Source organism: Osmia lignaria, chromosome 9, assembly GCF_051020975.1.
Source record: "Osmia lignaria lignaria isolate PbOS001 chromosome 9, iyOsmLign1, whole genome shotgun sequence".
Lineage (NCBI taxonomy): Eukaryota > Metazoa > Arthropoda > Insecta > Hymenoptera > Megachilidae > Osmia > Osmia lignaria.
This window is the reverse complement of record NC_135040.1, coordinates 10154210-10179487: the sequence shown is the minus strand read 5'-3', so window position 1 is coordinate 10179487 and position 25278 is coordinate 10154210. Positions and strand designations below refer to the sequence as shown.

Sequence of the window (25278 nt, the reverse complement as noted above, 5' to 3'; positions counted from 1 at the left end):
GTTTTCCGAACGACGCGAAATTAATCCGAATTACGAGGGCAAAAGGGATGCCGGGAAAATTTCATTCTTTCCGTTGTACGACACCGTTTGCCGGCCCGATGCACGACATAACAGAGTGTAAATGGCTCTCGTTGAAACAATTCGGATCCGTGCCCGGCGATTGTCAGAGGAAATTAGCGGCAATTACCGGCGGGCGTCCGAGCGTTGTCGCGAAATCGCGACCGACAACCGTGTAACTCGCTCGTCCGAATTGATGTTTGCGATCGACGGACAACAACAGCGTTAAACGATTACGCGTTACGTCGACTAGTTATCGAGACCGTAAAACGTCGCTCCATTGTTCATCAATCGTCGTTAACGAAGAAGAGAAAGAAAGTAGAAGTAAAGCGGTTCTAGGCAAGTGTGTTAAGATGTTTTCCAGAATCGTAACTCGGTCGGTTATCGCGAGTAGAAAAGATCGACCAGCAAAGGCCTACAACGTCGCCTTGTTCTCCCTTCTCGAGGCAGCAGGCAAACAATACCGGTAGTGTTCAATGCGAAAGTTTCACGATTCCCGCTTCTCCTTCTCGTTCGACCCTTCACTGAACTCTCTTTCACTCAACCGACTCCGTTAACGAAGACCAGAAACTCCTGGAACTAACCTTATTTGTATGGTAAACTCATGTGAGCCGAACGGACATGTAATGAATGCGTGTGCCTGTATGGGAAATGAATCAAGTCGTTCTCCCGTTTAGACTTTACAGCTTCAAAGCGAAACGAGTACTTCGATATCTGTTCTATTTAGTTTTCAAGTGAATAATACAATCGAACTGAAAAAGTCGAATTCAATTTGCATTCTTCCTCCTCGTGTTCGATCGTCTTTCTCGTGGTACGATCGTTATCCTGGTTGTCATCGACGGTTTATATTCAGCACTCGACCCTTGGTCGTTAACCAGCACGATCTTCATCGTCTACTCGCGCATCGATCCATTATTAATTATCCCGAGGACCGCACGCGCGTACAACGGCATAGGCTAGTGCAGCGAGAAAATGGGTCGCAAGCGCGGAACTTGTTCGCGGCCGCGTATAATCTGCTGCAAATTGCTATCGTTCGCTTGTAATCCGTTCATTAAAAGGCTCGATTACGTTCCCACGAGCGTCCTTCCGTCACGAAGATACGCGTTACGCTATCGTTGACCGGGGACACGCTTCGCGACTCGCTACCAAACGACGTCGCGTCGTTTCAACGGAACAAAATTCGTTTACGTTTTCGTTTAAATTTCCGCGACGACCAGAAGCGTCAAGATTTGCTCGTCAACCGAAGCGTTTCAATGAATTCGGATAATTTGGCGCGTTGCAAATTTCAGCACAGAATCGACGAGAATGAACAGAGAGAGCGTGGAAGCGGTCCAATTTTCATTGATATTTTCATATCCTGCTGAATAGCTGGCATAAATAATTGAGCGCTTTCTCGCGAAACACCGACGCTCGTAGCGATAATCAGTTCAATCGTAATTAACGTGATTTTTTAATGGAATCGCGCAAACATGCGGATGTCGCACAGTATTTCTAGCTCTAGGCATTAACCCTTGCAATGTGATAAAAATCAACAAGAGTCATAGTCGCATAATTTGGCTTCAGTTACGAATTTTTGCGTACTGCATTCGTTCGATATGATTTTAAACGGCACATTATCGCGGGGCATGAAACAACGAAGCACCGATAAGCCGTGCACCAAATTTCCCCGCTGGCGGTCGTTAAAAAAAGTTGCAGTCTACCAAAAAGCAAAAGAGAAAAAAAAAAAATGCAAAATGAACCGATGTCCCGTTGCGCACGGTGCATAATAACTCGATTGTAAATGGCGGGGCATTCGCGCGCGTTGCATCATTCATGGGAGCCGAGGGCTAGGGTGCCATATTTGGCTCTGTCTCATCCGAGCCTCTCTCCATGGGGAGGGCTATTTGTTCATTAATCTTATAACGCAACTTCTACTGCATGCATTACCAACGGCAGGCTTCATCTTCATAATCAACGCAGACGACTAAATCGAGTGTGCGCGAATGTTGAACGCTAGCGATGATTGAGAAACAGTCGCGCATGAATACGACAGACGAGGATTGGGGCAACGATGATGCACACGAGCTATGAAATTTATGATCAAAGATCTCCGTTAGCTCGTAACCGTGGAGCAAGATACAAGTCACGAGGCAATTCAATTTTACGCGAACAGTGAGAATCGCGAGACCTTATAGTCGCGTTGATACGCGGATTACTTCCAGGGCGCAGAGATTAATCTCCTGATCGATTGACCTGGTCGTGAAGGGTAGTCGATCGATACCTTTTCAATAAGATGGTGCTGCTTTTACCAAACTATTTATGATTCGTCACGAAGTCGTAAAGCTATTGAATCTACGGCCACATGATCATTCGTCAATCTCCTTTATTGCAACATTTCAGTAATATGTCTGTGTTTAGCGATCTCTTTGATTCAACTCCATTAGTAAGTTAAAGGTCAAACGTATTCCGCTTATTTTTCTATTTTCTTTACCTGATTTCTGACAACCTGTTTCGTCTGTATACAGTAGTTCGAAAACATTTCTACGGGTTTACGAGACCTCGTTTAGAGAACCAGCTGCTTATCTTCAGCAACGGCCATGAAGATAGCGAAGAATTTCGATGCTAAGCTGGTTCTTTTTCGTTCGATCGTTATCTAGCAGGAAAAATTCCGCTGTTCTTGTGTGTTCCACGATGTCGATAACGCCGATGAACGCTTTTTCGGTGGCAAGGAACACGACGGCGCTTTTCTGGGATTACTTCAGCGAATTTACTCGCAAGCGACGCGCATAGCGACTGACCCAGTTCTCCAGTGCCGAAAGAAAAACACGTGAATATGACGTTTATTAAAAATTCAACCGAGTGGCTACTTGGCACGCTTTAACCGTACCGGGCCAACGGCGGAACTTAAGCACGCTGAAATCGCGGCCAAAAATATTCATTAAAAGAAGAATGGAGGATGGAAGAAAGCTTCTGCCGCGGCAGGAAGGGAGCGTGAAAATTTTCCGGATCATTCTTTTTTTGGCACGCATTTTTTGGTATAAATAATTTCTCAACTTTATCTTAACTTTCAGAGAGTTTGAAACATTTTCAATTTAGGTAATTGGAACGCAAGTAATCGTGAAATTCTCGGCTCGAACAATCTCACGAATTCTATTTCTACCGTCGGAACGGTAAGCATACTTGCTGAGGAAGAAAATGGTGCCCGGAATTAGAATTCTGCGTCACGCGGACAGCGTGTAGCCAGTAGTGCGACGCAATAAAAGGTGAGCAAAGCCGAGAAGAGCTGCTCGATTACGTTCGTACAGGAGAAACCGGTCTTCCGTAAACCTAGAACAGCCGCGTTTCGACGCTGATCCGCGCTACTCTGCTAGCTTCCTCGTAAACGTAGCCAGCAACGTGGGTAATTTCATCCGGTTCGCGTTGTCTCACCTTTAGCAACGATCGTGTCAGTCGGCGGCTAAGGTACTCGCGAAAATTTTCACCGACTTACCGAGGAAAACGAACGAAAGAGCGTGCAACGGCGCTAAAATAAATCAACGCTCGCACAGGTTGCACGACACACTTCGCTATGCAACGGGCCGACTTTCTTCGTGACAATGGGAAGTGTGCCGGGGGACAAGGGCCCTTCACAATGGCGTAACGCGAAACGGTACACGCCGGCAGCTAAGTGCATCGCGCTTTGACGAAGGCGCACGAACGAGCCGCTTAGCGCAGCGTTTCTCAATGCAACCCTTTCGCTCGACCCTTTTCCTTCAAAAGTTATTTCAACTACTAACGATGCTATGAATTGCATACGATCCTAAAGTACAAGACAAGTTACACCAGGTACGCCAGAATATTCACCTATTTATTATTACAGGTCGAAGATCTCATCATTTTAATTAACACATACTGCAGCGACCATGTTCTCGTGTGACATAAGACGTACCTATTTTCAAAATTTATATCATTCGACTTCGAGGTAAAATATGAAATTTATAAGATAAGGGAAGAAACCGTGCGCCTTCGAATCACGAGGCAGACGAGTTTGAGAGACGCTGAAGCACTACACACAGCAACGAGAAGTAGGAGAGTCAGTGGTGGTGTTACCGAGGGAGGTAGCTGGTTAGTCGGCTGTAGAGCTCGAAGGGGTGAGCCTAGGGGGCCACTTGTATAGAAGCTCTTTTTTTCGCTTCTTTCATGCTGCCAGCACAAGTGGAGTCAATGACTGCCGCGGGCCCATTCATGAAATTTATCGAGGTAATCGTCCGGTTACGCTCGTACGGGAGGAGTCTACGTGGATCATCGTGGCTTCGTACGCCTGGCGAATCAGCCTTCACGATTCTCCTGGTAGCTATCGAGTTTTCGTCGTTCCAGCTGACAGCGGATACCTGGAGAGATGGCCAGCTTGCCTTTCGAAGCAGCAGCTGTCGACACGCTCGTTTTCGATTTACCGAGGGTAGCTCGACAACTTTCGACAACACGACGAAGGAACTTTGTGTTTCGCTGAAATTTCGCCGTCGTTTCTTTCTCTTGGACTGCCCCTTTCACGCAGCTGTTGCACCGTGATAGTCGCTTTCTCGAGATAAATCGTCCTATGGATTTAGATGCGCTTCGTTCGAGCGGTGTCGAGACGAGTGTTGCGGATAAAAGCGTGTAAAAAATTCATTTCTGATACGGTACCGCGAGCAGTAAATAACAGAATTAAAACACACGCACACCGGTACATGAAAATTGCTATTCTCGCGGATGAAATTATGGCGGCAAATGGCACCGTTCAAAGTTATCGAACCTCATAACACGGTTGAAAAATCCCATACCTGTTGCCATTAGCTGTCGGGTGTTGCATTAAAAGTGACATCATCGAGTTAATGCCCTCCGGACGAACTGCCGTTTAATGCATTAAAAAGTAATCGAATCCCATCAACCAGATTCTATCCCGAACGCTTTCATAATCGACTACGAATCATTCAACGATCACCAACGATTATTCGAACCGAACAGGCTTGAACCAACATCAAATTTTTGCGACTTCCTTCAAACGCTAATTCCAACTAGCAATTTTTTTAAACAATTTCCCGTGTTTCGGATTCCACTTCCGAATTGTCCCTGAACGTAACTTTGCACGCTCGTTTCCGCGACAAAGGGACGCGAAATACAGAGAACTCGACTCGAATTTTCGCATGCAAACGCGACAAAGGACCGGGGACGGCAAAGCGGTCGTATTTGTCCCGATCGAGCAAACTCGCTGATCCAGCGGATCGATCGCGATGCGATCCTGCGAGCCGATCGCGAACGAGACTTGTGTGCATCAACAAATATAAGCGAGCCGACCGATTGCGTTCTCATGCGAAAAGCATACGCGTCGCGACGCGCCGCGTGCACCTACGTCGGCGTGCACGCTGTTGCATTCGTAAAGGTCGCTGATGCACCGGAGAACTGCCGACGCGAACGTCAACAAACGAGCGCGATAGCTACATTGTTGGGAGTTCAATGCGCTTCGGTGACTTTGACGGAAGTGGAAGAGCGACGGGAAGCCTAGGGGTCGGGGCTGAATGGGGTAACAGAAACAAAGAAAGGGCTGGCGCCATAAATGTGCACGTACAAAGTGAATGGAAAAATATCTTTCCGTAAGTCACGTATTCGACTGATTATTTAATATATCTCATTCTGACTTTATTTAAAGTTAGCCGTATCTAACGAGCTAACTTTTTCCAGTTGGAATACGATGCGAGAAAACACGAATAGTCAGTACTTTTGATTAAGCAATTTTATGCCAGCCTCGACTTTGCATCCGCCATCGAAAAGTTCCAAGAAGCACGTAGTAACAGGGTACGCATCCCTCTCGAGCTTCTGTCTACGTAGCAGGAATTCGAAGCGAACTTTCCACGCTTCTCAGCGGGAAGAAAAATTTCGTGAAAACGCGCGGTCACGTACTAGCCAAGGGCACCTCCTAACTTTCGTATCGCATCCATGGCCGGAAGCAAAGCTTTGAGCTTTTTTTAGCTAGATAGTCACGCTTTTGAAGTGTTCCAAACGTCTGGACCCGGGTCTGAAGCGTCAAGGGTAGCCTGACTCTATTACCGTGTCCATCTTCACTTTCTGATTAGATTAATTACGAAACATGAAAGCTATTTCTTCTCGATGAAAGTGTAACATGATGTAACTCAGGAAATAAAAACTTATACATGTATGACCTCAGTATATCTGGATTCACTGTCCTCTTTATTATACCTTTAAGCACGTTTCCCTTACAAGGAGTCAATAATAGAAGTCTATTAATAACGATCAACTCGATTCCGCGATTATTTTTAACATTTTACCCTATTTAGCATAATCGTGTTAGGGGTGCACCGTGAACTTTTCTAACCTGAATCCCGAGACAAAGAGGATAGCATGACGCTTTGCCCTGGTTAGCGTTGATTACGGTGTTTATAGTGGAATAATAAGCGAACTTTAGCAGCTCTAAACAGCGGGACGCGTGTAGGTGTTGCCCCTGCCGCATAACTAGATTTATGATAATTAAAATACACGACTAGTTTAAGAGGCTGTTTCGCTCATTACTATGATAATGAAAGGTAATAATAGCGATGATCGTGGTTGATGATTCCTTTGATTCTGTGTTTCTCAACTGCACTACAGATATATTGTCATGTTCGTTCGCGATAATTTTATTATCAAGTATTTTCAATTAAAAATTATTGGCAATCTATTTTGAAGGAAATTGATGAAAAACGGTAAAATATTCTCAGCATTCGCCACTAGCATTCTTTTCCTAGCATTCAATGTATTAAATGATTCATAAGCGATGGTTATATATAAACCATGCTATGTACCATATTCTGTTTTTTTCTTCAATCTTATTGATCCACATTTCCCCGTGATCTTTCGCTCAAGATCGTTTACATAATTGATTCGTCCCGTGGAGACGTTTGGCGTGGAAATAGAATCGGTCTGAAGCCGAAATCAATCAACGAACGCGAGTCGTCTTCTCAACCTTCTACCCCCCCTTCAACCCCCGTCCAACAGGCTATCTTTGCGACCTAGGATGACGATTGGAATACACGTCATCCGAGGCAAGTGGCAACATTGTAACGTTGAATCGAATTGCAACAGGAATATGCGGGTCACGCGCCGATGCCTCTGGATAACCGTGTCATCGATTAAATCCTATAAATACACTGAGGCGACCGACGCTAAGCGTCGAAATATCAGTGGTGATTGAAAAAAATTAGCCCTTGGTGAACGAGAATTTGTCGATTAAAACCTTCCACTCACTTTAAAGGTAATCTTCTGAGGGCTTAATGCGAGGAATCATTGGAATATTGCTATGCAGAACGTGCTTGGCCATTATTACGTTCGTCGAAGAAGCTTGACAAGGGTGGAAGCGAAGTAATGGAGAAGCATGCAGAAATAAATCCTCTACCGTATTTTTCACTGAAATATTCACAACTTAGCGATTAGCATTGTAAATGAAAATCTATCGTCAGGTTGCCCGATCGAGCGGATAATTTGATTTATTAATAAAAATAGAAGAAGCTTAAATTTTTATAAAGAATGCTACGAGACTCGAAGATATTCGTTGAAATGTTAATCGATGAATCGAACGCGAGAGATGAAATATTGGAGCGCGCGTAGACGAAGAATTTTCCTTTTTCCTTCGAAAATTTTGTGATATTCGATACATGCCAATGGAACTCGCGCTCCAGTACTCTTGGCATCGACTCGTCCAGATCAAATTCTTGCCGCGCCAATTAAAAGGGAACGTAATTGAAAAATTTCCCCGATCTATCTCGCCGATCATCAAATAATTCTGTGTAATACCTCTGCCCTGGATTCCGGTTGCTGGTGATTAGAGATTGTACCTTGCGCGGAGTTCGTTCCAACGATATTTTAAACGAAATTGATCAGACATTCGACCCTCTCGCTTCACGATTTCAGAAAACGGTAAAATCTCGTTCGAGATTCTTCGTGTATGCTTGAAAATACTTCACTATTTGGAGTAGAAATAAATTTGACTGAAAATGTTAATTCGAAAAAAAACGACGCAACTGTTCCGTCTATTCCCCCGGCAGGGAAATAAAATATTACCCGATAGACATCTTCTAGATAGGAATATATGAGTAAACATCAGATAAGCCGGTAGTCGGGTCGATTTAAGCAATTTAGGGAAGATTCAGAGAATTGCACGGGAAATAAGATAACGGAGGCAAGCACGTGCCATCTGCCACAAGCTTCTCGATCGTCTATCTCCCGATTCCAACGACAACGTGGCTGCCATCTGCTTTTGCAGATGTTTCATCTACTTGACGCGCCCTAGCCTCCGAGAAAAATGTTTGCTTTTGCGGTCTTATCCCACCAACCATCTCCTCTACTCTATTTTCGGAAAAGATGCTACCTTATAAGACAATAAATAGATCTAACTAAATAAATTTCATTCGGTAAGTTCACGACGATACGAGCAATCTTACTTTTTCTTGGGGAACAGAAAATCTATAATAGTTGGCAAGAAGTTGAATAATCCAAAACTCCAGAGAGAAACTCTTGTATTTCTCATCGGGTGAACTATGAAGCGGCGATAATTTTACACGAAACGGAAGGTATCGATCTTCGATCTCTCGGTCAAGCGTGCACGTCGATTAAACTATTTCAAGCGAGTTCGCTTTATTTTGCACCGCGCCGCGATACAGAATGCCCCCGTGATAATCGGTGAATCTGCGATCGTCGTGTCGCATAAAAGCGTACGAAGCTTATACGCCGATACGGTTATAATATTCAATGGGTCCCGAGGATAATGTGTAAAACGCGAGGGGGTGGTTTGGTACAGATAACACTTGCACCGGTGAACGTTTTATCAGCGCTTGGCTGGCTACGTTGTAAAGCAAAGTGTTCCCGCGGTAAAACAAAGCTTATAATCGCGAGCTGCAGAACACCAGCTGCCATTTTTTCGCGTTGCTGAACGCGTTTTTGATTATTCGATGAAAACGACTCGTTCTAAGATTTAGTCATGTTATTCATCTGATTATTCATACAATATGATAATGAACATCACGAGTGCTGCGTGTTGAAAGAAGGGAAAAAAGTGAGTGGATTATTTACAGAATTACTAGCAGACAAACAGAAAAAATTAATTAGCGATAAAATATCAAATTTGTCTGCAAATGAATTACTCGATAAAGGTGTGCCGGCGATCCTCAAGAAACAGAGAAACCTTCGAAGTTGCTAATTCTTATGAAAAGAGTACAGACAGCAAAGCAAAAGAATGAGTTTGCAAAGTGCACACGTGATTTTTGAATCATTCGAAATATCACTACCGTCACGTGTTTGTGAAATCTTTGACTCTCGCATGCGTCAAGGTGTTAATATTTCTCGATGTGAAATTTCTTTCACAATACACGTGTTCACCGTTGCACGCGAGTCTAATGATTCAAGCCTCGTCAAGCTGCGCGGAAAAGCAATTTTCGAGCGAGTACGGGCCACGGTGAGACCCGGGAGCGAGAAACTTTGCCGAACTGCTTCTCTTTCGAGGCCTCAGTTTCGGAGCTGGAAATCGAAAAGGAAGGCGAACGAGTCGTAGACAGGGGGGTGGCAAGCGACAAGCCAAAGACAGACGAGGGAGATGGAAAGGGTGCGTATAGAGAAAGAGAGAGGGACAGGGTGAGAGAGAGAGGAAAGTTTCAGCGAGAACTGAAGCCTAGGTAGCGTAGCTTGCCAATAGCAACGCGGCACGAAATTTCGGGACGCGTTAAGGAGGGCGTTAAGATATTAAATCCGAGAGCTTCGTCGGCTTCGGGTTCCCAACTAATTATGGAGTTCAGTGCAACCTTAGACCCACACCCTGCCCATTTTCCGCCCGCTGTAGGACCATCCCACCCTTTCGCAAGAGCAGCCAGCAATTGATTTAAGACTTCACTCGCAGCTATGCGAACGTAAAATTGGACCTGGAAATTCAGTTTACCTACCTTCGTTTCTCTATGCCACGGGACGAGTAGCTTTGATCCTTTATACCCTTCTGCATTCCTCTCTCTCTCCCTTGAGGGAGGTTTCTGTTTGTGGTGTGAAACGGGGTTACAGTAGCCCGAGGTACGATTGAGTTCTTACCTGAAATCAGAAAGAAAAATATTGATTAGAAGTTGAAATGCAAATTTGATGAATTAGAATTTGTTGAAGAGTTACATTGACAATTGTTTCGTGACGATGCATTATAGTATATAATTGTACCACGACAGGTACAGAAGTACGATTGCTGTAAAACAAGGATTTCGAAGCGTACACACGGTTTAATTAACTTACACGAAGCTTTTTAAACACTCGTTATTCGAATCGCAACGAAACAAATGCAATTAACGGCACGATAGAGAACAGAGGAAACGGTAAACAACAATGAAGATTGATAGAGGGTGGGAGGCAGTGATTAAATGCCTTTTCAATGGATGAACACGTTTTGAGCATTTATAAAATGCTTCAAGTGCCAAAGTGTTATTCAATCTTCCTTGATGGTCTTCTATGACGAATAATTATTTCTTATTAAATGCAATTTCGATTATTTCTCCATACGTCTTCCATACCATAAAAAAATAGAAAAATTCCCGCCAAAAGACATGCAGAAGAATTTCGAATTGTCTTCCATTCCAACAACCTAATTATCTGGCGTTCCAACGACTCGAGAGATTACGCAAAGAGCGTAGATGTCGTTTCTGGGAACGCGTCGGTTGTACGCTCGCGTAGGTCAGTGAAAGGTAGTCTTCGACCGAATCGACGTCCTCTTCGTTCTCGTTCGTTCCATCCAGAAGAAAAAGGGAAAACGAGAAGTCCGTAACTTCTGGGAAAAGCTCCGCGGAATAATAGGATTCGTGGACGTTACAAAAGCCCTTTTTCCTCCGAGTTTCGTTTTTCGCCCTCCTCGCGAGTCTCCGTTTTATCGCCGTCTCCTCGGCTTCATTAAACGCTTTCAGGGATGACAATTATTTAGAGGAGGCTACATGTAACACACTCGTACACTTATATTATATTTTTTTCAAAAGATATTGTGCAACGCCAAGCTCATCCAAAAGACCACGTTTGATTAAAGATAAAATGTTTGTTGATTACAATTCTTGTACACAGGAATTTAACGAGATTCAAGAACCAACAAATAATTCTTACAGAGATCAAAATGGTCGTTTTGTAAAGGAAATTGGCGATCGTTCGATTTTCTCTTAGAACGCATCAGGAACATACGAAAGCAAAAGAAAGCAGGAAACAGCTAAGGAACGGGTATAAAGAAGAAATTGAGCATTGATCGCTTCCTTTTCCAATGGTTTATAAATGAACGTCTTGTTGCATGGCAGCGTTCGCATCGCAAGAAGCCGGGAACACGATGAACGCTGTTTTATCATCGATTACGCGTCCCTTCGGCCAGTGACGGGCCAGTTGCGTGGCCTCTATAAATATTAATCCTATAATTGGCCTACAAAGTGATTTACTCGCCCGGTAAAGGCACCACGTCGTTATTTATATCGCATGCAGTGTACGGTAACGGAATCTGTTCGCGTGGGCAATGCACGGATAGGAAAACACGAACCCATTATCCTCTCGCGATGAACTCGCGACCGATCGACTTTGCAAACCGGCCACAAAATACATTACTTTTCGATTGCCATTTAAAAGAATAAAGGATCGTTGTTCGATTTTGAACTTTTAACTTTCGCTCACTTTCTTCGCTGTTCGTTTTCGCGCCAAGTGCCCTTTACGTATCTACATATTTCATCCGACAGACTCGTTCAAAAACTCGATTTAATCCTGCCCTTAAAAAGGGGGACACGAGACCAGAGAACTCAAAAACCTGCTCGAAGTCGCGGCTGATTTTTTCACCGAAAAGGAACACGTCCTCGTTCCTGGAACGAGGGAAGAACGTCGACCGTTTGCACCGTTCAGCCGTTAAGATTCCGTCCAAGAATACCAATGACCCCCGGGATATTACAAAGAAAAAGGGAAAGAACACGGTGATGGTGCGTGCATCGCGACGTTCTGCATTTTCGCGTGTCGTCGCTAAGCGTGCCAGACTTGACGTTCAAAGCGGCTGGAACCTAGCCGTTCAAACGTGTTCCTCGAATTCCAACGGGATACATGTATAGGTATTTCCAAAGAAGTATTCAGTGTCGTGTTCTTTGCAATATTCTTGCAAAAAGTCAGTTTTTGTAAAATAAATTTACTGTTAATCGTGGCAATCAAAGCGTTAATCACACTTGCATCGTATTAATCTTGAAACGTCCACACACCGTCAACTCCAATTTAATCGTTGGCGACATATAACTACTTATATGTACGAGATTACCGTTGATGTCCGATGACATCAGAAAAAGCTACTATGTATCAGCTGGACTATTAGAAGCTATCAAAGCACAGTCACTTTCAATTTGAGCCAACGATTCAATACGCTATAGGCGAATACTTGGAGAAATTTGCAAAATTCTTGTTCGAGTATCGGAAATTAGCTTATTAGAGCGATTTACGAGAGTCGATTCGATTCGGGGCGATTTTTTCGTGATCTCACGAATGAAAACAGAGAGTTCCAATTACCGGTAGAATTGGCTGATTCCGCAACGCGTCTCGTCGGCACGCGTTTTTTGCGCTCGCGTCAGGTATTCCGTAACCCAGTTCCAGGCCGTGGTTTCTCCAGTCGAAGCCTGTTTTCATTCCGCCACTTCACAGGAATCGTTCGTCGATCTTAGCCCGAACTCGAAGCTGTAGCAGAGGCTCGCGTGCACCTAAGTAGCTGCACCGACCTCTGCACGCTTTGCCAATTGCATACTCGTGCGTGAGCGTTCGCACCGCGGTCCCATGCATGCTTCCAAATACACACGCACACGGTCCTCCTTTACCGCAGCGGAATCGATACGCGTTCTTTCGACTTTTCCTTGGAGAAAGCCTCGAGTAGTCGAAACTTTCGTAGAACTGAATTCGTCTGGAGGAATTGAAACGATTCCAGTTCGAATGAAACGAAACGGCGAAAAAATTATACGAAATATTAAAAGAGAAATCGTTTGATACGATGGAGGGATCGATCGATCAAGGAAAAAGTAGGTGAAAATCTGTCTTTCGATTAGGAAAACTTCGGACATCGTATCAGTGACTTTTACGACTGGAAACTTGATCGTCGCTCTAACGGCTTCTGAGCCATAAAACGGCTGATTGACGAGCGGGAATATGAGCCACCTCGGTACCACCGTTTAATATTTATTAATCAATCACCGGTACGTCGACGGAATACCTCAGCGAGAGGGCGCCAGTTCTCGTCCTGCAACTGGTAGGCTGCAATGTACAGGGTGCTCCGAATGCACAAACGCCTTACAATTCTATTATATTTTGGAAAAAAAGAAAGACAATTATCAACTCGTTTGTAAAGTAAGACCTCCAAGCTTTTATCTCTAAGAATGCTAGTTCGACGATCAACAACCCATGACGTGGCCAAAGATAATCTTAAAAATAGATAACAACTATGAAATCTATATCGACGCTCAAGTGAAAACATAGAAACGCTTCTAAAACGTATTCAAACAATGACGTTTGAAAATCGATAATATATTCATGCTGTTTACGTGGGCAAGAATTTCTTACAAATCATGATCGCGAGCAGCGAACGCTCCGGAGCGGTTTCTCTCGTATGATTCCCATTCATAACCCCGGGCAACGTCGTCGAAAGGTAACGAACGCTGTTTGTTCGTCGATTACTGGCCACGACGTGACATAATGCGAGTTATCGGTCAACGGATGCTCGAACAGGCGGCGCGTCGCGCCGCACCGCGTCGGATCAATGGCGTGGCAAGTGGGAAATATTTATGACCGTGGTTACAAAGTCCTCGCGAGCCACCGATAGCTGATAATCTATATTTTTGTTTCCGACTATGATAAATGCTAATGCCGGCGCCTGCTTTCGCGATGAATCAGCCGCTCCGCCAAGAAAATCTCACGCACGCTCCGATGGGAATTTCTACGGGACTCTTCGACTCGATGCAATTGACTTCTTCTACAGATTCGCAATCTTACTAAAATATTAGCGTTCCTTAAACGGATGTGTTTCTAAACATGTGTTTCTAAACATGCTTATACGTTTCAACCCTTAAGCGATTAAACTGAGAGAAAGTGTTACTATACAATTGATAATAGAAACAATGTGAAATCGGAATACAATTTTTGCTTTCTATTTCGATGACATAATCTAGAAACTATTAGTAAGAAATACCACATTCCCCGAGTATTTCCATGAGAGAGCTCGTTATCGCACAAGTGAAAACAATGAATCAACGCGTCACGCTGTTTATCGGCAAACTTATTAATAAACGCACCACTGGAAAATCGAACAGAGTTGAAACACGGTACAAAGTGTTTCTAGTATTCACTGACCAAGTCTTTTACCGCAATGTCTTCGACGGTACAATTAACTTCTCATCGTTTTATTGTAATGTCTTGGAGGATCGAACGAACGCTTGGTCCCTTTCGATTCGGATCAAGAACAGCTGTTCCGATGTCGGATTTGCACGCGTCCCGAGATCACGGATCGTCGAAAGAGATTCTTGTCGGCCGCTTTTACTAGCGTTTACGTAATCCTCGCGCGTGTAACCTCGATGTACCTCGTCCGTTTACATCGCGCGATGCATCTGCACGCCCACGCGGCCCTAATTGCCAGATACATACAGGCGGGCTCACGACTTTCGCCGAGCGGAAGCACGCTAAAATTACTCGGCTCGCGGTATCGTGCTTGTTACTCCTCGCTTTGGCATGACCGTGGAGCCCTGCTGTTAAAAGCTTGTTTAAAGATAGCACCTGACACAATAACCATCCTCGTTTGACATTTCGTCGAGGGTTCATCGGGATACGCTTTACGAGTCGAAAATGAAATCGACCGGGGAATTTAACGTCGTTCGAATTTCATGGATTTTTCATCGACTATCATCGCTCGTTTTCGAACGTGTTTCAAGCCTGCTACATGTTTGATGCGCGGAAACACGCGGAATGAACGTTTTCGCGTTCAAACATGCACGATGCAAAGTGATTTTCTGTCGCGACAGTTTAAATGCGAAAGAACGAGGGGAAGGAAGTTGAAATTTTCCACTGTGTGAAACTTTCGGGGATATCGAAGAGCGCCGCACCGGTTCAAACGGGGATGTATCGACGTTTTGCGAATCGGCGCGCGGTGACTAAGTTTACATTTTATATGGTTAAGTGTTTTGACGAGGCAGGAAGACGCGAAAACTGACGAGTGCTTTCGCGTGGTAGCAAACGAAATAAAGCGTTTCGAGTAGGTGGTGGGACGCGAACAGCAATTTCCCCACTTTTCTCTCTTTCTCTCTCCCGCGTTTAATTCTCTCTGGCGGATCTCAAAGGCAGTAATTCCTGCGCGAATCGTGCTGCGATCGACGCTTTAATCCCGCCAGCACGGGCTTCGATCCATTCCAACGACGTATGAAGTGGCATTTGCTCGGCCGAGTCGGCTCTTCTCCCCCTTGCCGATCCGCCAACCCCTTCGTACGTACGCTCGTCGTCGTCGTCGTAGCCGTCTCCTCCTAATCCACGGAAATGGGCACGGTGTCGATGGGATTCGTATTTGCGTTACGTCGACGGAAACGCGGAAAGTAACGCCATTTCGTAATTTCCGGTAAATAAGAAAAGCCAACCGTCTACCATTTAGATATCGTACGCTCAGCCAACTTGCTATATAGGGTATCGAGACGCTTCGATTTAACCCGTAATATAAAGATTCTTTTATTTGCATCGAGATAGATGCCTGTATTCTAACATTGGTGATTATCAAAGTGAATTATTTTAGAAAGAATTCTGAGGAAATGTAGAAAATTTCTCGGACACTGGGTATACGAGTACGGTAACCCGTAGTTCATCCATCTGGCTACCTACCAACCTACCGACCTAGCTTCCTCCTCGGGCTCGGCACTGGATATTCCGGAAATGACGTCACGCTCATTGTAACATCCCGTACAACACGAGAGCACGACTGAAGCGAAACGCTCTCTTTCGTGTCCCACGAATCGAGTGTGTTCGCGACCGTACACTTGCACGCATACACACACACACACGTGCATACACAAACACGTGAAGTAAAGAGGGGGACATGCGCGGCTGGCGGCGTATTGCGTGGGTGTGCGAACGTCGTCGGGACGCGGCGAGTCGCCACGCATCGTACCGTGTAAATACCTAACTGGCACCGACTCATCGCATCTGTGTGAGTGCACGGATGCACCGGGAAAAGTGGATGTACCAGCCGTGCATCGATGCGCAAACCTCGAGACGAATTCCATCGAGCTGTCTGACCCATCCGCGTACTTTATGATACATAGATCAATATTTTGAAAAAAAAAAAAAATGTATTACGGATATCTACGCCACTTTAACAACAAGGCAAGAATATTGACTCGTAAAAGTGGTTAACGAGGATCGTCTACGAGCGATCAAGGATCTATCGTTAATTACGGACGTGCCAGGAGAGCGAACGAGTCGGCTCGACTCGCGCGCGACCACAGCTCGTACGGTCCTTATAAGCGGCCACGCTTCCGCTCGATAAATCACACCCTGCGGATTAGCCTCGCTAATAGCCTGGCTCTTCGTAACGAGGTCCGCCAAGTTAATAAAGCTAGCTCACGGACGCGAGCTTTTTCAACGTGGGAAACCGGTGACAACTTTGTTCGCGTTACCTTGTAACAACTATTATTTAACGTCGCGTGTCACCTGACCGCGGTATAGTTTCGGTGATAAAAATAACGTTTATCGTTGGAAAAAGTTCGTGCCTCTGGAGACTCGCGTGAAACGTAACCGTGTTAACATAGCGAATGCTGACGTGTTCTCTCGAGGTCGTGTGTTCGCCTCTCCCAAACACGCTTCAAAAACTTCGTTAACGAGTTACCTTTATGACACATTTCCATTCACCTAATCACCATTTGCACATCGATCCGGCTATATTTTTAGCATCAATACACTCATTAAAGCATTATCCTGTCATAAACCGACTGTCATTAGACCATGACTTAAGTATCCAAAGTTTCAGATGGTAAATCATTAGATTCTTCAGGTAATCCGCCACCAATCGTAAATGGGTGTAACCCACCGTACGTATTTTATTTCCCCTGAAGAAGAGCACTGAAGGAAATTACACGTGCATTGTTATCTGCTGTCGTTAATTTCTACACCGATCAGCAACCAATTAAACTAATGACGGACTGACTATGACTCTTAAATTATACGTTAGCATAATCATCGTGTTAGCCTTATTTCGCTATCAATAAGTTCCTTGGAAAATTCCGGAAGACGATGTTATCACTCGACCGATACGCGTTCATGAAAAAGTCGAAGAGGTAGTAGAGCCATTTTGGTCCCGGTTAAGCCGCGTTTCTCCCCCGTGCCGTCATCTAGTTCGCCCAGTCGGTTTCCCCTTTTATGGCGCATAACCGTGGCCATTTTCAGCGAGCCGGCAAGTAATTCAATTTATAATTGAGCGAAAACCGCCGGTAGTGGTGCCATCGCGTCTAGCCAGCAGTCTGTTGGCCCGACTCCGTACGGGTCATTAGTACGTCGACATATCGACCGCCGTTTCTATGGCCCCTTCTACCATCGGTCGACGGACCGACCGCCTCCCATCCCCGACCCACGGTCATTAGGAAATACGTCCACGGTCCATCCATTCACTCCTTCTAGCCTCTTTTCGACCTTGCTCGCGTGTCGGTTACACCGACAAATCTCGCGTGAATCTCTTTCTAATAAATGCCGACTGATTTTTGTATTGTACCCTGATCGAAAGCTTATTACGAAAAATGATTCAGTTACCGATTGGAAATCTATGAATCTATCTTTTCATAATAAAGCAGCTGACAACTTCTCACCTTATCGTTACCATTTATAACTCTATAACCAGACAATTTACCTTTTATTCCTAATTCAAATAGATCACAGTATAAATAAAATAGCAAATCGAATCTCGTTCACGAAGAATCGAACGAGAGCGTAGGGGAACTGGATCGATGCATATATAGGATCTGAAAATAGCAAGAGCATCCCCTCGAATCGAGCTTCATCGAGTCCACGCGGTCGCGATCCAACCCCTCACCGCGTTTCCGCGAATTACTTCCCCGTCCGTCGTCGTCGTTTCAACCCTTGTTTCCTCCTCGCTTCTTCCTCCTTCACCCCCGCTGCGCACGCGGCACGCTAAAATATGCTCGCGCACGCGTGCCAGCGTAATCCATACTTTCAAGTTCCCGCGGGAACCAGCCTGCAGCCGCGACGCGACGCGGCTTTAATGCCATTCCACTCTGGCGAGCGTAATCCGTGGAAGACGAGACACGAGGACGGGGATAAGAGGGGCTAAGGAAACGTTTCCAGTGTATAATAGAAATGCGGGAAGTTTAATTAAACGAGAAGTAGCCGGGAATCTTCGGAAACTCCGGGATCACGGTCGAACTCAAATGTCAACCCCTTGCGGCGTTGATTTTTCATCGGACACCGCGTCGCAGCGACGAAACACCAGATAAATTGATAAATTAAATTTCTTTCTGAAGAGATTGAATATAAAAATCTTTTAATTTTTATTCTTTGTTCAAGTAGAACTCTCTCTCTCGATCGTGTTTTATGAGTAAGCGAGGAGAACGAAGAATGAAATTGAAGCTCCACGTTCGAGAGTAGAATAAAAAGACGTATCAGACAAAGGCGATCGTCCATAGAAGCAGCAAACTTTCCTTCCGTGTCGATCGAGTCACCGTGCCAACGTTTCGTGCTCATCCGTCTCGCAACGGAGGGCAATGAATCAAAGCCGAAACGAGCATTATCGTGAGCGCATTGTTCGCGCAATAGAATTCGAACCGGAAGCTTTCCTTTCACTCCCGCTAAGGATCAAGTTGGTCCACACCGTTGGAACACCGTCCTTCCCGTCTTTTTCCCTTTCACGAAAGACCAGACCCACCGAATCCTCCCTGCACCCCTTCCTTGATCACCCTTTCCTTCCTCTATCCATCTTACTCGCTCGTCGCGGTGTTTCCATGGAGACCAGGACCAAAAGCTCCCGGACGAAGCTGCAGAGACTAACGTACACGCGGACACGCTGAAAGTACGAGAAGAAGCGAAGGGTTAACTGCACGGAGGAAGATGCTACACGAAGGACACCAACGACGACGACGACGACGCAAGCGGACGAGAGAGAGAGGTGACAAGGAAACTTTGTAGAGACGACGTTTCCTGTCGACGAGAACCATGTACCTTCGTGAACCAGCAAACCAGCGATCCTGGCATGCGCAAGGCTAACGCTCGACAAAGTTCCGCGCCGCGTACACGCGCGTCACCGAGACTGCTAAATCATGTAAACATCGTGTAAATCCACGAATCTGGTTCCCGTTCGAGCGGAGATGCGGTCGACGTACGAATATCGAGACAATCCGGGACGTAATGGAGCCAGGTTCTCGTATCTTTCGTTTACGAATACAAAATAGTTGAATGATTGGTTTGTACTACTGGAAATCGAATCATTCACTTGCAATTCTGCTCGATTTCCAAAGGATACGATATGAAGAATTTCATTTGAAATTTCATGGAAAAGTTTGTTGGATAAAAGCTTCGATGATCGTTAGCATACCATTGGTATCCTATAAACTTGTCTTGCTTGGTCCACGCGTGTAACCACGTCCAGGAAGCATTAGTTTCGGACGGATTTACCGATAATAAACTGTCGTGCGAGTCGATACGATTTAAGGTACATATTCGTAACCGGGTGCCGATACCAATGGCCGACCTATTACTGACGTCGCGTGATATATGGTACGATCGGCCGGTATTGACTCCAATAAAGGGCCGAGTACGATCGTTCTGGGGGCTCGAGATTAGTTTCAGCGATACTGGAAACGTTTCATCCTTCTGAGCATCGGTAGATTGTTGAAAATATTTATGGTAGACACGATTCGAATTCGTTTCCTTCTATCTGTTATTGATGTTCAAGTAGCCCCTTTCACTGGGAGATCTTTGAAAAAGTTCAAAACTTGCACGAACTTTTTAGCCTTGTAAATAGTCGTGTAAATTTTGTGGGTCACCAAGTTAGAATTTGTTTCGCTTTTTACAGTCGCAGAACGAGATTCTGGTCCAAATCCCTTTTGTGCGTCCTCAGCGGACATAAATACTAGTTTGTAACTAGGTTGAACCTTCCAAAGTACCATTTCTTTTATAGACCTCCGGGTCGAAACTTGTCTCTGCTTTCACATCAAAACCGTAAAAGTCTACATTTCGGATGTAAACTTACATTTTAAACCGAGTTTTTAGGTGCAAGTTTCTCGTGAAAGGGTTTCATTCGAAAACGAGGGAGACGCTTTACAAACTAGCAGCGACGTAACACGATTGCATTAAAGAAACGTTTGACGTTGAATAAATACGAAACGCAAGGGGAGAGCTGGTTGTACGTGTACGCGAATATGTGACAGAGGAGACAGTAGTTTATCGAAAATGTAGTACCAGCGACGCCAGGTTCGAAGTTCCGTTCTATAGCAGTATTTTAACGGGGAGATGATCGAGAGTTTGGCCGACGCAATAGCTTTCTCTCAAGTTACCATCGATACTGGTGGCACAACTAACTTTATAGAGGCGAACTTCGCTATCGCGACGATCTATCGACCCTCGGCAATAAATTGTTTCGATCAGGGCGGTCCGTCTTCTCGACGACAAATTCGTACGTTTCCCAGCGACTTCTAAATCATTGGAACCGCCCTGAACGTTCGACCTTACCGTTCTGACGAGAGACAGGAAATAGAAAAGGTAAATGGAGCCGGTTTCTTCGTCCCGAATTACCGTTCGCACGCGGATAATCCGACTTAAATTCGTTTAACAACCGCGCGTTGAACGAGGGAAAAAAAAGGCCGCGAACAAACAATGCCGGATGCAACGAGAGTAATAAGCTGCGTAAATGAATCTTTTCATCCCTGTGCCGCGCCGTTTCCACCCTTGTTCGCGCCTGTTGCGTCAACGCGTAATTTTCGATATTAACGTATTTCCACCGCGGATTTACGTTTGCTAAATTATGCACTCGCGATGAAAAGAAGGAACGCTGAAACGATGCTGAGTGGCTAACAGACTGCTAAAGAGGCACGCTATATTTGATTTTTCAAAATAAACTCATCAATTTCTATTGCATTTGTACTTTACTCTCGCGTCACTATCGAGACCAGAATTTCATCGATCGACTGCTATTTGTCCCAGGCAATCACGAATCCTTCAATTTCCTCGACAATGGTCACGAGTGGTTTCGAAAATACTTTAGAACACTTACCACTACGATTTTCAAGAATTTCTACCCATCATTTTAGACATTTTAACGTCTTATTCTCGATGTTTCGAATATTGAAGAGCGATGAATAGTAAAGTAGCGTATTGTTGCCTGTTGGGCCATTAAAATTCAAGCAAGGAAATCGAGCGAGAACCCTGCTAAAATTTCATCGTTTCCCATATAGATGGGAATAGCGACGTCTCTCGTCAATTTTTCTAAAATACCTCTGGGATAAAGTATAACCCCTTACGCGTGTTCGCAGCCTCATGAATATAATGCACGAGGAGCGTCTATAACGGTGGATCTTGGCGTTATACCGTGCACGTTCCCGTCGATGCCTCGATGACATAATTACGCGTAGCGGCGCAAGTTACGCTCAAGTGTGTAATATAATCCGTTGGCATTAACGGTACAATGTTATTACACGTGTAAAATTTGATCGCCGGCTATAAGTTTCCACGCGGCTCGAGTCGCGTCTTAACAATGCTTGCCACGCAACACCCTTATACATACCCTTGAATCGATATCGATCTTCGACCCTCTTACTTAGCCCGTTCAATCTGCGATTAACAGTTAAGGGTTAAAGCACCATGTTTCCAACGATGCGCCTCTATCTTACTGATTAACACGTTTCCTGGATCTCGAGGGCCGTGAACATTCATTAGTTAAAATTAATTGGACCTCACCTGCACGAGTTTATCAAACATTCAAGATTCATCGCAGCTGCTGGGTACTGGTTATTCATTAACTTATCAATAACGAATAAGTAAATCGCAGTCGACCCGGATTTATGGCGTCCATAGCCAACGAATGCCATCGGCGGTTTTCATTATACCATTCAATCTGTACATAAAGGAATAACTGAACCCGGATTTAATCTAGAAGGCACCGCATTGAAATCATTGACGCCAATTTTTTTTTTGACCGATGCGATATATTGTCAACCCCTAGGAAAAATTTGATACGTATACCATCGCTGATATTGTATGAACAATATTTTTGTTCAGGGATTCTATCAGCAGTGAAAAGCGCAGATTGCAATGTCAGTCACAAAGAATGCTTTTGTGCGTGCACGCAGACGTACGCTATTAATGAATAAAAAATAAAGCTATACCGTCAATTGTAACGTCGATGAATGTAATCTGTCAATGAAAAATTCGTTAATTTCAATATACTGCAATCTAGAGTAATCAAATAAATGAAAAATTGATCGTAATATATTTTTCGAGTCGAACGAAATACTGGTATTTGATCGAAGGTTGGACGAAAAGAATGTAAAGGTAGACAAAGGAAGAGATAGAAACGCCGGAGGACAAGTTATCCGTCAGCGGCCATAAGTGGCCGAAAAAGCGGAAATTGGAGTAGAAATCGGTCGGTGAGTCGTGTTGTCGCCGCGTAAAGGGGAGGTTACAACGGAATTTCAGGGAGGAAAATCAAACTAAATCCCTAGCTGGCGACGGGTCGAGGGAGTCTGGACCCTCCATGATTTATGTCCGCGGGGGTGCTGATACAATGAGAGAATAATGAAGTTGAGCTACCGTCGCTGCCGCTCTGTCCAACCGGTCCCGACGGCTTAGGTTGGCAAATTAGATGGAGAATATGGGGCGAGAGTCTGTCCGAGCGCGGGGGTGGCTGTCAGAGAAGGTGCAGGGATGGGTTCTCGCTTGGGGCACAGAAACAAGGGGCTTCTACGTCGCGATTACACCAAAGGGATCCATATTGTGAATGTCCGAGTGACTGACTGGACTTGTTCCCCTTCCTATTTCCATGCTTTTCTCGCCCCGTATTCTATGAACTTGGTCACCCTCTCGCTGTGCCGCCTCGCCTCGTATCTGCGTTATTAACCGATGCGATGGATGTGCATTTTCCTCCTGCGTTTGACATTAAAGGCTCCTCGTTGAACGAGCCGCGAATTAAATGCGTGCTTTAATCGAATTTTTTTTACGGTGATCGATCGATGGTTCATCGAAACTCTCTGGTACTTTCTACCCGGTCGCGTCACGTTTTTTCCCCTCGATGGAAGCGAGCGGAAACCGACTTCTACCGCTTCCTTTGCTACCGCTCCGTGTCAACAATGACGCACCTGTCAAACGCAGCAGGTACGCGATGCACCTGGTCGTTTTACGGGTAGCTTCGTCTGTGCCATTTAATCCCCCCCTGGGTCGCGTGGGGCGTCGATTCGGCGTGTTTACAACTACGCGACGAGGACGGACCATTAATTGCATCGTTACACGGGCCGAATGCAATAAAACGTCACGCGTCGACGGCAATCTGATATTGTTTATCACGTCGTTCGTCATAATTAGGAGCCGCCGGTGAGGCGGAAACGCGTAATTAAACTGCCGTAACGATAACGCTCGTAATACTTACGAATTAATTACGAGATATACGCGTGCGTGCCTGCTTTTTCGCGTCGGTAATCTCGCAGTCATCGAGACACGCGACTTATCCAGCGTGACGAACTTTTTGCATCGAGCCGAAACTCGTGAATCAACCACCCACCCTTCGCCGATCCTCTCACCTGTGCCACCGGTGTTCTTAATCGGCCTATTACTGAGCGGATAAGGTTATCAAAGCGAAGCCCGAGGAGAAACGAGCAACGTTGGGGTAACGAAGAAAGAGAGCGAGGAGAAACTTACGACGCGAGAGGAAAAAAAAAGGCAACGAGCCACGACGAGTTACCTTGTTAAAAAGTCCCTCTTAACGAGTGCGATGTAAAAGCGGCGTCTCGACGTGGAATAGGATGCTTGACATTGTTTATCGGGGGATAGTAGAGGCGAACCTCTTCCACGGAGTAGAGAGAAGATAGCAGGGCGGTTGAAAACCCTTGTAAACGCGGTATCCAAGACTTCCACCGATCGAGCTGCTCGATTGCGCGCGTTCTTTACCCGCGAGGATGTCGTCAGCGTATCGAGCGTATTCCATGGGGTTTATTAAACTTCCCTTAGAGTTGCTCCCAGCAATTTCTTATTAGAACTTCTTGTAAACTCGGAGGCGAAGTTGAACCGATCCGATCCAAGCCCGCGCGAGACGTGCACCGGGCTGATTTTTAAAGTCATTGATCAAACGCGAGTTTCATCGTCGAGCGTAAAATTCGTCGAACGATTTCGGAAGCATAGACGCGCAAATTTAATGCACTTCCTTTGAAGGTGAAACAAACTCAAAGCGAGAAGCGTGTAAACAACAAGGGTTGCTATACGCGGGAACTTCGCTTCGGGAATTACGAGTTTACGAGCGTTTCAATTTCTCGGCTTACGTACCGACCTCGTGGAGCCTCATCCGATTAAGCGACTTTACGATCTTGCGGTGTCTTAAAGGAAAACGGACACGATACAGTTCGGTTTCCTAGGTAGTAGCTTCCTCTATGTACATTTTCATCCATAAATCGGGAAGCAATTTAGAATAAGAATCAAAATTACATTGCACATTTAGTTATTTATTTCATATGCTGTATTTGTAATAATAAAGGCAAAATAATGATACTGCTAGTAAACGAAATTGCAATCTGTTGCACTGTTTCACCTTAAACAAGTCGGAAATATCGCCGGCTCGTGACAAGTATTCGAAAAATTCACCAATGAGAAGATTCAATTTATTCCATTTTATTCGATTACTTCGCTTTATGGGCCTTGAGGGCGATACCCATCGCGAGGCTTTATGAGCATCTTTACGAGCAGAAACGCGCGCGTGTTTCGCCGGAAAGCCATCCGATATTCCGACAGCCATGCCCGCCTTTCTAGTCCGGAAGAACGCTTTTTCCGCGGAATTACTCGCGTCCGACCAGTCGAGTGCCTTATTGCGAGTTGTACGCCGCTTCTTGGACCTCGACTCTACAATTTTCCTCCGCAATTTGTGCCGTTCGAGGCTTTTTCTCTGAATCCACCGGGGGGGAAAAACGGGCATATGGAATTCGTCGTACGACCGGTGGGTAAATTAACCGGAAGACATTTCGTAGGTTGAACAGGGGAAAGTAGATTTCA

General features: G+C 45.2%; 1 protein-coding gene across 4 annotated transcripts in view; it reads right to left on the bottom strand.

Moving 5' to 3' along the window:
• Nucleotides 1-25278, bottom strand: part of LOC117601643 (Krueppel-like factor 6) — a 219540-nt gene that overhangs the window by 130269 nt on the left and 63993 nt on the right. The window contains exon 2 of one of the 4 annotated variants that reach the window (XM_076690046.1): nucleotides 9978-10116. The exons of the other annotated variants lie outside the window; for them this stretch is intronic. The gene's annotated coding sequence lies outside the window, so the exon portion shown is untranslated. The remainder of the gene's footprint in view (nucleotides 1-9977; nucleotides 10117-25278) is intronic. 4 annotated transcript variants of the gene reach the window in all.